The sequence below is a fragment of the Rattus norvegicus genome, chromosome 2 (genome assembly GCF_036323735.1).
Source record: "Rattus norvegicus strain BN/NHsdMcwi chromosome 2, GRCr8, whole genome shotgun sequence".
Taxonomy (NCBI): Eukaryota; Metazoa; Chordata; class Mammalia; order Rodentia; family Muridae; genus Rattus; species Rattus norvegicus.
The window spans coordinates 105,014,857-105,028,157 of NC_086020.1; the positions used below are offsets into that span (position 1 = coordinate 105,014,857).

General features: G+C 39.6%; 1 long non-coding RNA gene across 22 annotated transcripts in view; it reads right to left on the reverse strand.

Annotated features, from left to right (window-relative positions):
- LOC103690087 (uncharacterized) overlaps positions 1-13,301 on the reverse strand; it is a 132,234-nt gene that overhangs the window by 117,159 nt on the left and 1,774 nt on the right. For 18 of the 22 annotated variants that reach the window (XR_005500807.2, XR_005500816.2, XR_005500814.2 and 15 more), the window contains exons 2-3: positions 13,237-13,297; positions 1-12,143 (exon numbers count right to left, since the gene is read on the reverse strand). The exon at positions 1-12,143 is cut by the window's left edge. This is a non-coding gene — a long non-coding RNA (uncharacterized LOC103690087). The remainder of the gene's footprint in view (positions 12,144-13,236; positions 13,298-13,301) is intronic. The other 4 variants (XR_010063781.1, XR_010063782.1, XR_010063778.1 and 1 more) reach the window with 3 other exon arrangements.

Sequence of the window (13,301 nt, forward strand, 5' to 3'; positions counted from 1 at the left end):
TCAGAGTCCAGGGTCAGTCCATGTATAGTCTTTGGGTAGTGGCTTAGTCCCTGGAAGCTCTGGTTGCTTGGCATTGTTGTTCATATGGGGTCTTGAGCCCTTTCAAGCTCTTTCAGTCCTTTCTCTGATTCCTTCAACAGGGGTCCCATTCTCAGTTCAGTGGTTTGCTGCTGGCATCTCCCTATGTATTTGCTGTATTCTGGTGTGTCTCTCATGAGAGATCTACATCCGGTTCCTGTTGGCCTGCACTTCTTTGCTTCAACCATCTTATCTAGTTTGGTGGCTGTATATGTATGGGCCACATGTGGGGCAGGCTCTGAATGGGTGTTCCTTCTGCCTCTGTTCTAAACTTTCCCACCCTATTCCCTGCCAAGGGTATTCTTGTTCCCCTTTTAAAGAAGGAGTGAAGCATTCACATTTTGGTCATCCTTCTTGGAACTCTCAATCCTAAATGTCTATGCTCCAAATTCAAGGGCACCTACATTCATAAAGAAAACCTTACTAAGATTTAAAGCACACATTGTACCTCGAACAATAATAGTAAGAGATTTCAACACGCTACTCTCATCGATGGACATATGGAAACAGAAATTAAACAGAGACATAGAGAAACTAACAGAAGTTATGAACCAAATAGATTTAAGAGATATGTATAGAACATTTCCTACTAAAACATAAGAATATACCTTCTTCTTGGTACCTCATGCTACCTTCTCAAAAATTTACCATATAATCAGTCACAAAACAGGCCTCACCAGATACAAGAAGAGTGAAATAATCCCATGCATCCCATCAGATCACCAAGAACTAACACTGGTCTTCAATAACAACAAAAAATTACAGAAAGTCCACATATACATGAAGTTTAACAATGCTCTATTCAATAACTTGGTCAAGGAAGAAATAAAGAAATTAAAGTCTTTTTAGAATTTAATGAAATGAAGACAAAACATACTCAACGTTATGGGACACAATAAAAGCAGTGCTAAGAGGAAAACTCATAGCTCTGGGTTCCTCCAAAAAGAAATAGGAGAGAGCATACATTAGCAACTTTATAGCATACCTAAAAGCTCTAGAACAAAAAGAAGCAAAAATACACCCAAGAGGAGTAGATGGCAGGCAATAATCAAACTGAGGGCTGAAATCAACCAAATAGAAATAAAAAGGACTATACATAGAATCAAAAAAGAAAAAAAAAACAAAACAAAACAAACAAACAAACAAAAAGACAGAATCTGCTTCTTTGAGAAAATCAACAAGATAGACAAACACTTAACCAGCCTAACTAGAGGGCACAGAGAGTGGATCAAAAATTTTAAAAATCAGAAATGAAAAGGGAGACACCACAGCAAAATCTGAGGAAATTCAAAAAATCATAATATCCTACTACAAAAGTCTATATTCAACAAAACTGGAAAATCTGAAGGAAACGGACAATTTTCTAGACAAATACCAGGTAACAAAGTTAAATCATGATCAGAGAAACCATCTGAACTGTCCCATAACTGCTAAAGAAAGAGAAACAGTTATTAAAAAGTCTCCCAAACAAAAAGAACCCAGATACAGATAGGTTTAGTGCAGAATTCTGTCAGGCTTTCATAGAAGACCTCATAGCAATACTGTCCAAACTATTTCACAAAAAAAAAAAAAAACAAAAACAAAAAAAAACAAAAACAACAAAAAAAAAAACAGATGGAGCACTACCCAATTCCTTCTATGAAGCCACAATTACAGGTATAACTAAGCCACACAAAAATCCATCAAAGAAAGAGAATTTCAGACCAATTCCCCTTATGATTATCAATGCAAAAATACTCAATAAAATTCTCACAAATTGAATCAAAGAACACATCAAGATGCTTATCCATCATGATCAAGTAAGTTTCATCCCAGGGATGCCTGCATGGTTCAATATAAAGAAATACATCAATGTAACCCACTAGATAAAAATCTCAAAGAAAAAAAAACATGCTCATGCATTATATGCTGAGAAAGCATTTGACAAAATTCAATACCCCTTCATGTTAAAAGTCTTGGAAAGATTAAGAATTCAAGGCCCATAAATAAACATAGTAAAAGAAATATTCAGCAACCCAGTAGCCAACATCAAACTAAATGGAGAAAACTTGAAGCAATCTCACTACAATCAGTGACAAGGCTGCCCATTCTCTCCTTACTTATTCAATATAGTACTTGAAGTCATAGCCAGAGCAACCAGCCAACAATAGCAGGTCAAAGGAATACAAATTGAAAATGAAGAAGTCAAAATATCACTATTTGCAGATGCTATGGTAGTATACTTAAGTGACTACAAAAGTTCCACCAGAGAACTACTAAGCCTGATAAACATCTTCAACAAAGTGGCTGGGTATAAAATTTACTCAAGGAAATCAGTAGCCTCTACTCAAAGGATAAACAGGCTGAGAAAAAATTAGGGAAATGACAACCTTTACAATAGTCCCAAATAACATAAAATACCTCAGTGTGACTCTAACCAAGCAAGTGAAAGATCTGTATGACAAGAACTTCAAGTCTCTGGAGAAAGCAATTGAAAAAGATCTCAGAAGATAGAAAGACCTCCTATTCTCATGGATTGGCAGGATTAATATAGTAAAAATGGCCGTTTTATCAAAAGTAATCTACAGATTAAATGCAATCCCCATCAAAATTCCAACTCAATTTTTCAGAGTTAGAAAGAGCAATTGGCAAATTAATTTGGAATAATGAACAACCCAGGATAGTGAAAACTATCCTCAACAATAAATGAACTTCTGGGGGAATCACAATCTCTGACCTCAGTCAGTATTACAGAGCAATAGTGATAAAAAAATTGAACCCAGAATTGAACCCACACACTTATGGTCACTTGATCTTTGACAAAGGAGCCAAAACCATCCAATCGAAAAAAGATAGCATTTTCATCAAATGGTGCTGGTTCAACTGGAGATCAACGTGCAGAAGAATGCAAATAGATCCATTCTTACTGCCCTGTACAAAGCGTAAATCCAATTGGACCAAGGACCTCCACATCTAACCAGATACACTCAAACAAATAGAAAAGATGGGGAAGGGTCTTGATCACATGGGCACTGGGGAAAATTTCCTGAACAAATACAAATGGCTTGTGCTGTAAGATCAAGAATCAACAAATGGGACCTCACAAAACTGCAAAGTTTGTGTAAGTCAAAGGACACTGTTATTAGGACAAAATGGCAACCAATAAATTGGGGAAAGATCTTTACCAATCCTACATCTGATAGAGGACTAATATCCAAAATATACAAAAAACACAAGAAGTTAGACTCCAGAGAATCAAATAACCCTATCAAAACATAGGGTACAGAGGTTAACAAAGACTTCTCAGCTGAGAAATATCGACTGACTGAGAAGCACCTAAATAAATGCTCAACATCCTTAGTTATCAGGGAAATGCAAATCAAAACAACCCTGATATTCCACCTCATACCAGTCAGAATGGCTAAGATCAAAAACTCAGGTTTCAACAGATGCCAGCAAAGATATGGAGAAAGAGGAACACTCCTCTATTGTTGGTGGGATTGCAAACTGGTACAACCACTCTTCAAATCAGTCTGGTGATTCCCCTGAAATTTAGATATTATACTATCTGAGGACCCAGCTATACCTCTCCTGGGCATATACCCAAAAGATTCTCCAACATGCAACAAAGACACATGCTCCACTATTTTCATAGTAGCCTTATTTATAATAGCCAGAAGCTGGAAAGAACCCAGATGCCCTTCAACAGAGGAATGGATACAGAAAATGTGGTACATCTACACAATGGAACATTACTCAGCTATCAAAAACAATGACAAAAAACAAAAGTCTAGATCATATTCTTGGAACCCTTCAGAAATCATGTACCTTTGTTATTAGAGACATTTTCTTTACTGATGAAGTGGCCCAAAGAAAATAGTGTGTAGTAATGTGGTATTGGGAGGCCCAAGCAGTACCTCACAGTGGAAGGATGGGTTATGCCTATCCAGAACCCTTACGGCAGGGATTTTAGAAATAGGGTAGTGTGGGAGGATGGTGGTAATGAAGCAGCACCAAGTAGACTAATGTCCTGGATCATACTGCCAGAAATAACTCTGCTCATAGCCTTGAAACCAAGGAGTGATTATTCAGCATGCTGTAACTCTTGATAGTAGAGAAATCTCCAAAGGCAATAGCCTGTCATCCATCATTGATGTGAAGAGTCACTGTACCCAGAGATTAGGCCAAGGTAGTTTGAGACCCTCCTTTTCATTTACATTAGAGTGGTCCTGGCTTCCTATCTGCTGTGAATGCTGGCAGTTTGTAAGGAAAAACAGGGTGGGTACCTTGGTGCTCCTATCACTTTCTGTTGATCCTCCAAAGAGGCCTTTTTCCATTTTTGGTGGGAATGTGACTTCACAGCAATATGGGCATGCAGGTACTGTTAATGTTAGTGGTTCTGTTATATCTAAGTTGCAGGTCCTCAAAGACCACCGAGGAGCCAATTCCAATGTAAAACACCTCAGGGTCTTTTTTTTTTTTCTTTTTTTTCGGAGCTGGAGACTGAACTCAGGGCCTTGCACTTACTAGCACTCTACCACTGAGCTAAATCCCCAACCCCTCAGGGTCTTTATTAAGAGTTCCCAAGCAAGGTCTCTCAGACTCTCACCATCGCAGTGGGTCAAAGTAAGAACTGAAGTTTAGGTGTCCAGTTTTTTTATTGTAGTTACAGCAAACTTGAGGAATTTCTGTGTTAGTCAGAAATTAGTATTTTTTAAAAAAATGCATTTCTGGAATAATCTCTAGGAACCAAGCATGAGAGCAGAACCACCTGACAAAAATGATGGTCAGATTATCTATTCTCTGCAAGATGTCTCAGGTTATCTCCACATACCTTGTTCCTACTATTGTAGTATGACTGTCGCTAAAGGGGGAGGGGGGCAATAGAATGTTTGCTTAGGAGGACTCTGTGATTTTATTTTTGGAAATCGAGGGACACTAGGTCTGGCACAAAATGAGTTTCTTAAAAAAAGAGGTTTGGTTGGGTTTTGTAAATCTCCCTTTTTTTCTGTGTCCTTAGAGAGCCTAAACATGGGGGTCCCAACAGGGTCAAGGGGATATTTTCAAGCTATTCCTCCTGTCCTTCAGGTGTTAGTTCTATAAAATGGGATCTAAGTACCATGAGTTCTATTGCTCCTACTCTATCTTTTATAAATCATATTACTCTGTTTAATATGCAGGGTGCAAACATTAATAGCAACCCTAGTAATAATAAGAGGATGGGCAGGGTAGAAATCAGGGTGGTCAATGAGGGGGGACTATTAAACCATCATTAGAACCATCCATGGAATGCATATCCCTCTTTCTTTTGTTTAAATTTTCCCTTACTCTGGCCAGTAAGTCCCAGATAACCCCAAAATGATTCACATGAAAATAGCATTTCTCTTTCATAGCAGCATATGATTCTTCTTGCTGTAAGAATAAAAAGTCTAACCTTCTCCTATTTTGTAACACAACTTCTGACTTAGAGTTCATCGTTCTTTCTAAGTGGGCTATTTCTCTTTCCAAATTTCTCATGTTCTCATCTATGGCTGTTTTTAAGTTGGCAAAGCTGAGACTGTGTAGGACTAGTTGGTCCCTGTTCCTGCCAGATTCAGCCCCATCCTGACCACCAAAGTAATTGTGAGGGACTCTATTTTATGTCTGATTAGCCCATTGTCTTTATCAAACCGTATTCCAGTTTTCTCCTCATCAGCATGATAGGTGATTCTTGCTACTACCTGCACCAGGGCTGGAGGGGGCAGGAAAAAAGGTGGAGTTCATACTTCCTAGAATCAGCATTCTGAACATCCAGACCAGCTTCTGAAGCCCAATCATTGCAGCCAGAGCCAAAGCAGGTTCTTAATCAGTCCTTGAAAGCCTGCCATGTCTGTTGTCTGGGTTGAGCTCTCTAACTTGTACTTTTGGTGTTTGTAAACTCTGTGAAATTGTTCATATGATCTTTCCTCTCTTTTGCTGGAATATATAAAGTCAGAAGGACTATCAATTCCTACCACCAAGGGAGTTTCTGGATTTCACACCAATGGTGCTCCACAGGAAGAAAACTGGCCCCCACACACAAAGGGAGGGACACTAGGTTGGCTCATGAGTTTATTCTGCTGCCGCCAGGGGAATGGAAGGGATACAAAACCACAGCAGGCCTGGCTTCTTATCAATTCTGTGTCTCAGAGACAGGTGTAGGCAGCATGGCTTGTGCTGAATTCTGAGGCAGGGAGAGACAGAGGCTCTGTTATCTAACACAGCTGTTCTATCTGCAGCTCCCAATGCTGTCTGAGCTCAGGATGTCCAGCATGATATAGATCATATTTTACTTTCCCCACAGGACTTAGCAACTTTTCATAACTTCTTTTCATTTCTGTTTATTAGAGAACTGTCCCACTTTCCTTTGAAGGAAGAGTGGTAGCTTTCTCTTCAGCAGAAAAGCTGCATCAGTGTTTCAACAATTTCACATAGTTTACACAACACTAAAGGGAATGTGCTAGAGCCTACCCAAAGAATTCCCTCAAGGACCGGAATTTCTTGTAGACAATTTTTCAAAGGTATACTTAGAAGCATTTGCCATAAGCAGTAACAAAAAGTAAAATATTCAGCTCTAGTTGTACTGCCACCGAGAGCAACTGGGAGTCTCTTTGAACACATAAACATAAAGGGTAGTAGTGGACAGCTCTCTCTCAAGGCTAGCTAAGCTGAGTGCAAGGTGCTCATAGGCAGTTCTACCATCCAAAAGGAAGGATATTACCTAAGTACACAAAGGGACACTGTGTCTTTCCACAATGTCAGAATTTACTGAGTAACAAATCCATAAGATCTGGAAGTTTCAAAGGCAGGAATTTGTCAGACACTCACACTTTCTGTGACAACTTCGGCTGATTAAGAATACTAGTGATAATCATATCTTACAAGGTTAATAGTCTCTCTATCTTTCAATATTTCTTCCTTCCTCCCCACCTGTCTTCCTCACTCCCAACCTCTCTCCTTCCCTTCCTTCCTTCCTTCCTTCCTTCCTTCCTTCCTTCCTTCCTTCCTTCCTTCCTTCCTTCTGCTCTGTCTCTCTCTCTCCCTCTCTGTCTCTGTAACCCATTCTCTCTCCTTTTTTCCTACTTTCCTTTCTCTCTGATTACTTGATTGCTAGCTACCCACAGGTTACACACTGATACTAAAGGCTTCAGAGGCCAAAGTAGACGTCTGCTTCAGAAGTAGTGAGTAGAAATGGACGCAGTCTACAGGGATGAGAGAAGAATCGAAGTGAAGATGCAGAGGAGTTGGCAAAGCAGCTTGTGTGTGAGATCAGAGCTACAGATTTGAGACCAACTGCAGAGGCAAGGGGAAAAGAGGAGGTCCAGATGAAGGACTAAGAAGATACATGAATATCAGGTTCTACAAGAGGAAATACAGACAGATGGCAGTGGATGAGGCCATTTCAATGGCAGGGACTAAACCAAGTTGAAACCGTAAGGAGTGACAGGACTTCCCTATCTGACTATCCTCAAGACATACAATGGAGGACAAAGTGAAAGATTGTAGGAAATCTTCTCCTAGATGATACTTTTATGATCTTCCTACAATTTGGATAGTTTTCTCTACATGGACAGCGGAGATAAAGATTAGGTTCAGTGCTTTAGGAAAACCTAAACGGAATAAATAGAATGTAAGACACATACTGAGTACAGCCCTTGCATTAAACATATAGATGACAGAAGCAAAGTTTTGGATAGAAAAAGAAGTCCTCCTTCTACCTTCCATCTTGTAATAGGTTGGTTTTCACTTATTTCCAATAACATAAATTTATTATTTGCAGTTTAGTAATGATGCAAACCAATATATTTTTTTTCCAGAGGGAAAGGATGGGATGGCTCCATGTTCCATGGACATAGAAATAGAACATATTGTGTTTAGTACTCTGGAATGACAAGAGTTTCTCAATAACACTTCAACCACCAATCTCTGTCTTAAGAGATCTAGGAATTCTTATGAGAAATCAGACAAGGATCCTATAGGACAGTAGTAATGAAGGTTTTTCTTTAGAAGACCTTGAGAAAACAATACTCAAATTCATATAGAAAAACAAAACAAGGTAAAACAAATCCCAGCATACCTAAAGCAATCCTTTAAATGAGAAAACTTTTTGAGATATCACCATTCCTGATATCAAACTGTACTAAAATAGTACAAAATACAAATAGTACTAAAAACCACATGGTATTGACATAAAACCAGGTTCATCAATGGAATTGAATAAAAGACCCAGAAACACACCCATAGTCAGGACACTTGATTTTTGAAAAGAAGCCAAAACTATACAGTGGAGAAAAAAGCATCCCTAAAAGGGGTGCTTTGGTCTATGTGGATGTCTTCATGTAGAAGAATACCAATAGAACCATATCTATTTCCCTGCACAGATCTCCAGTCCAGGTGGGTCAGAGACCTCAACATAAGTGAAATACAGTAAATCTCATGGAAGAGAAAGTGGGGAATAACCTTGAACTCATTGGTAGGGGTGACAACACCCTGGACAGAATACCAATGACTCAAGCATTAAGATCAACAATTAATAAATAGATTTCATGAAACAGAAAACCTTCTGTAAGGCAAAGGATGTTGTAAAAAGGGAAAAATGTCACCCTATTCAATAGGAAAAGATCATTACAAACCCTACATCTGAGAGAAGGCTGATATCTAAACTTTATAAAGAGCTTAAGAAATTCGACATCAATAAACCAAATAGCCCAATTAAAAATGGGGTACAGATGTAAACCGAAAATTCTCAACAGAGGAAACTCAATGGTCCAGAAGCACTTAAAAATGTGCAACATCCACAGTCATCAGGAAATGCAGATCAAAATGCCTCTGAGATTCCGTCAGAATGGCTAAGAGCAAAAGCCTTACAGTTGGATCTCATGAAGGCATTTCCACAAGGGAGGCTCCTTTCTCTGTGATAACTCCAGCTTGCTTCAAGTTAACACACAGAACCAACCAGTACAACCATCATTGTGAAAGATAAAATGTTCATCAATTGGCAGCTCATATTGGAACATTGAAAACACTCCTCCATTGTTGATGGGAGTGGAAATTTGTACAACCACTTTATTCTGGTGGTTTTTCAGAAAATTGGGAAGAGTTCTACCTTAAGACCAAGCTATACCATTCTTGGGCATATACCTAAAAGTTGCTGTAACAAGGCTATTTGCTCAATTATGTTCATAGCATCTTTATTCAGAATAACAAAAAAATGGAAACAACTTAGATTTCCCTCAGCCAAACAATGGATAATGTGTTTTGTGGCACATTTACACTGTGAAATACTACTCAGCTAATAAACATTAAGTCATCCTGAAATTTGCAGGCAAATTGATGGAACTAGAGAAAATAACATTCTGAGTGAAGTAATCCAGACTCAAAAGGACAAACATACTATGTAGTCACTTATAAATGTGTACTAACCTTGAAGTACAAGACACGTGCTATAATCTACAGAGCCAAAACGCTCAATAGAAAAGAGGGTCCAAGTGGGGACAAGTGAGTAACACTGTATAAAGGAAATAGCGTAGACAACAGGGGTAGACAGAAAGAAGGAATTGGGTGAGGGAGAGGTGAAGATGAGAGCAGGAGTAATCTACTGAGGTGAGGAGGGAGGGAGAGAGTACCAGGGAGAACTGGAATTTGTAGTGGTACCATGTATCTCTACAAGCTAGAAACCTAGTGCAATGGAAACTTCCAGAAATCAATGAAGGGGACCCTAAGACTCCTAGCAATGGTAGATATGAACCCAAAATGTTTCTATCCAGTTACCAAAAAAGACTTCCAGTGAAGGGAATGAGACACAACCCCAGCCGTAAAACCTTCAACTCACCAAATGCCCATCTTATAAGAGGTCCAGCAGTAAAGATGGAGTAGAAATTGAGGAAAAGGCTAACTAATGACTGGCCTATCTTGAAACATATGCTATGAGAGAATGCCTACCCTTGACACAAGTAAAGATATTCTGCTGTATTTGCGAACAAGTGCCTAAGATAAGTGTCATCTGAGAAGCTTGACCCAGCAACCTTTAAGAACAGATACAGTTGGTAGCCAATGCATACTCTGCAGAAGACACACCTAATGAGACAAACATCAAGTTAAATACAGCTTTGCATGAACCTTTTACTTGAATGCTGCTGGACGAAAAGACCATTGTCTTAGTTAAGACTTCTTTTCCTGCACAAAACATCATGACCAGGAATCTGGTTGACAAGGAAGGAGTTTATTCAGCTTATACTTCCACATCGCTGTTCATCACCAAATGAAGTCAGGACAGGAACTCACACAGGACAGAAACCTGGAGGCAGGAGCTGATGCAGAGGCCATGAAGGAATGCTGCTTACTGGATTTCTTCCTTTAACTTGCTCAGTTTGCTTTCTTATAGAACCCAGGACTACCAACCCAGGGATGGCACCACGAGAAAATGCCTTATAGCTAGGTCTCATGGAGGTATTTCCACAAGGGAGGCTCCTTTCTCTGTGATAACTCCAGCTTGTTTCAAGTTGACACAAAGAACCAACCAGTATAACCATCATTGTGAAAGATAAAATGTTCACTGATGGTTTTCTCTATTCCCCCTTCTTCATACCTCTTGTGTATATTTGTCTAGGTATAGGTTTATAACTTCATATGTGTGTTTAGAGCACTTGAATGTGTTGGCTCATGTGCAAGTAGTAAAATGTCTCACATGTTATTTTGCCCTTGTTTTCTGAGACACTTGCCTTTAAGCTGGAGGTGAGAAATGTGGCCAGACCATTCTGCATTGGGCTACAAAAGAGTCTATATCCTTCTATTTCTATCCCCATAGGCATAACATATAGGTCACATTGAAATTCAAGGCTTTTATTTGTTCAGTAGATCTCAGCTCATCTGCTCATGTTTTCAGAACACGTATTTAGTTTAGTGAGCTCTCATTTCTGCTACAAGAAGGAAAGTTTTGATGGTTAGATTTTTATTTCATGATATCTCTCATGAGCATATTATACACCAGAGAGTACATGGACCTTTGTAGTGGTCAATCCTGTGCTGAAACTTTGTACAAGAGGCATAACCATCTGGAGAATGAGTATATTTTTTGTATTGTGGAATTTGTCAAACTTGTGGAAAATTACAAACTGAGGAAGACCATTGGTTATTATAAATTTCTATGATGATGAGCATCCAGTTGGTCCAGGAACTTTAGCTAAAAAAGGATGTATTGTGACTTGTGTTAACATCTGAACTGTAGGTTTGGTGACTCAAAGGGCCATAGAAATGACTATGTTCTTTGCTGAGCCAATATTTCAACACAGAGGAGGTCTGGTGCTTTAGAGTTGTTATAAGGATCTGGTCTTGCCTATGGAATTGTATCCCTAATAGATTCTGTTATCTTGTTTCTCAGGAACACATTTCCCTCACATTGTCTCAGGTTTCTTTTACCTTGAGAAAAGATGGCCAGAGATATGCCTCAGGTTCCCTTCTTCCAGAATCCTCAGTCTGAATATCCTGGTACCAAATGCTAGTTTACCATGACAATATATAATGAGGTAACAGTTTTCACAGACTTATCATTTCTAACATTTCCACGACCTCATGAGGAAGGCCATGAAAATTTTTCATTACTTGCTTAGAAGAATTTCCCAATCTTAGAAGCTCATAGGAAGATACTCCCTAAACACCATGGTACTCCACACTCATCATGACTTCTACTTACATTGTCATAGTTGTCTTGGATGTTTAGTGGCTAGGAGATACTGTTACTGCATGTCCCACCTGTTTGAGACAGGTGCCACAGGGACCATGGCATGGGAAGATAATGAGGCAGATGGGAAATGTAATAAATTTTCTTACCTGGACTGCAGAACGAGGTTTGTTGTGTCTTCATAGGATGGTCATGTGTACAGCTTCTCTGTCCCTGCACTAGTGCATTGGGAACAATGATGTCAAAGGGTGGGGAGCTAATTACTCACATTCTGTAGATCAGTTGTGCAGAGGTTGTGTGCAGGCTGGTGGAGGCATCTGACAGGTAACAACGGGTTGTGCACACTGCTTCTTCTGGCCTGGGTCCTTCCTGCAGCTGTTATGCTGTACTGGGGTAAACACAGACCAATGGAATAAGAACCCTGGACCTGGGCCAGATGATCAGCATTCGAAAGAAGACAAAGGACTATGTTAGTGACATTGACACAGAAGGACTTAGCATAAAGCTGCCCTCTGGTATCATAGGTCTCCACAGAATTCCTCCCTTCCTAACCTGTGCTCTCTTTCACCGAAATTCCTTTCCTCTTTCCATCCACTTTCTACCCATAGTCTCCTGCTGTCTGCTTCTCATTCAACTTCTTCAGAATCCACATAAGCAGGATTGAGTAGGAAAGTTCCATCTGTGCTCAGATAGTTTAAAGTTCATGTCCTATAAATGGGTACAGCCTGTCAGTGGCAAGAGTGATTTTGGAAATGAAAGAGGAAATGGTTGGTGACCATGCCTACTCAGTTTCCTTGGGGATCCATTTTCCATTGTTGGTTATCCCTTACTTGGATATTGTATCTGTTCTACTCAGGGTGTGGAGGTAGAAACACAACCTGCTAAACAGGTGACTAATGTGTCTCCTCACTGACTTCCATTACCTTCTGAAGTTCTTGTTTGATGCTATGGGTGTCTCCTGGGGCTGGGTTTTAGTAGATGATACCGTAAAGATTATATTCTTGCCATCTTCTGCTTTATATTGATAGTCCCCATGTACTATGGGTAGAAAGTGGATGGAAAGAGGAAAGAGGAATTTCGGTGAAAGGGAGCACAGGTTAGGAAGGGAGGAATTCTGTGGAGACCTATGATACCAGAGGGCAGATATTCTATTATCTGTTGGCTCGATAACAATGCGATTGACATCTACTTTCTGGTAGGTTCCCTCAATAACATCAATAGCATTAATTTGTCCAGGGTTCTGTTTGTTGTCAGAGTCCTCCAAGGACAAAACTTCCAGAGATGTGTTACTAAGATAGTAATTCCTGTCTCCTCGATTTCATCCTCCATATGGGTGCCCTTGGATGTGTCAGCACAAGTCATTGTCCTCTGTCTCTGCAGTATTAGTACTTACTACATTTATACAACTATCATAGGTAAGCTGATATGTACAAATCAGGTGACCTTGACCTACAGACGCTCTTCCTACTTCTGTCATTTACCTGTTGCATGTCTTTTCTTGAGGCCACCCTTAATGTGGACAGAGCCAATTCACCCCATCTCCTGT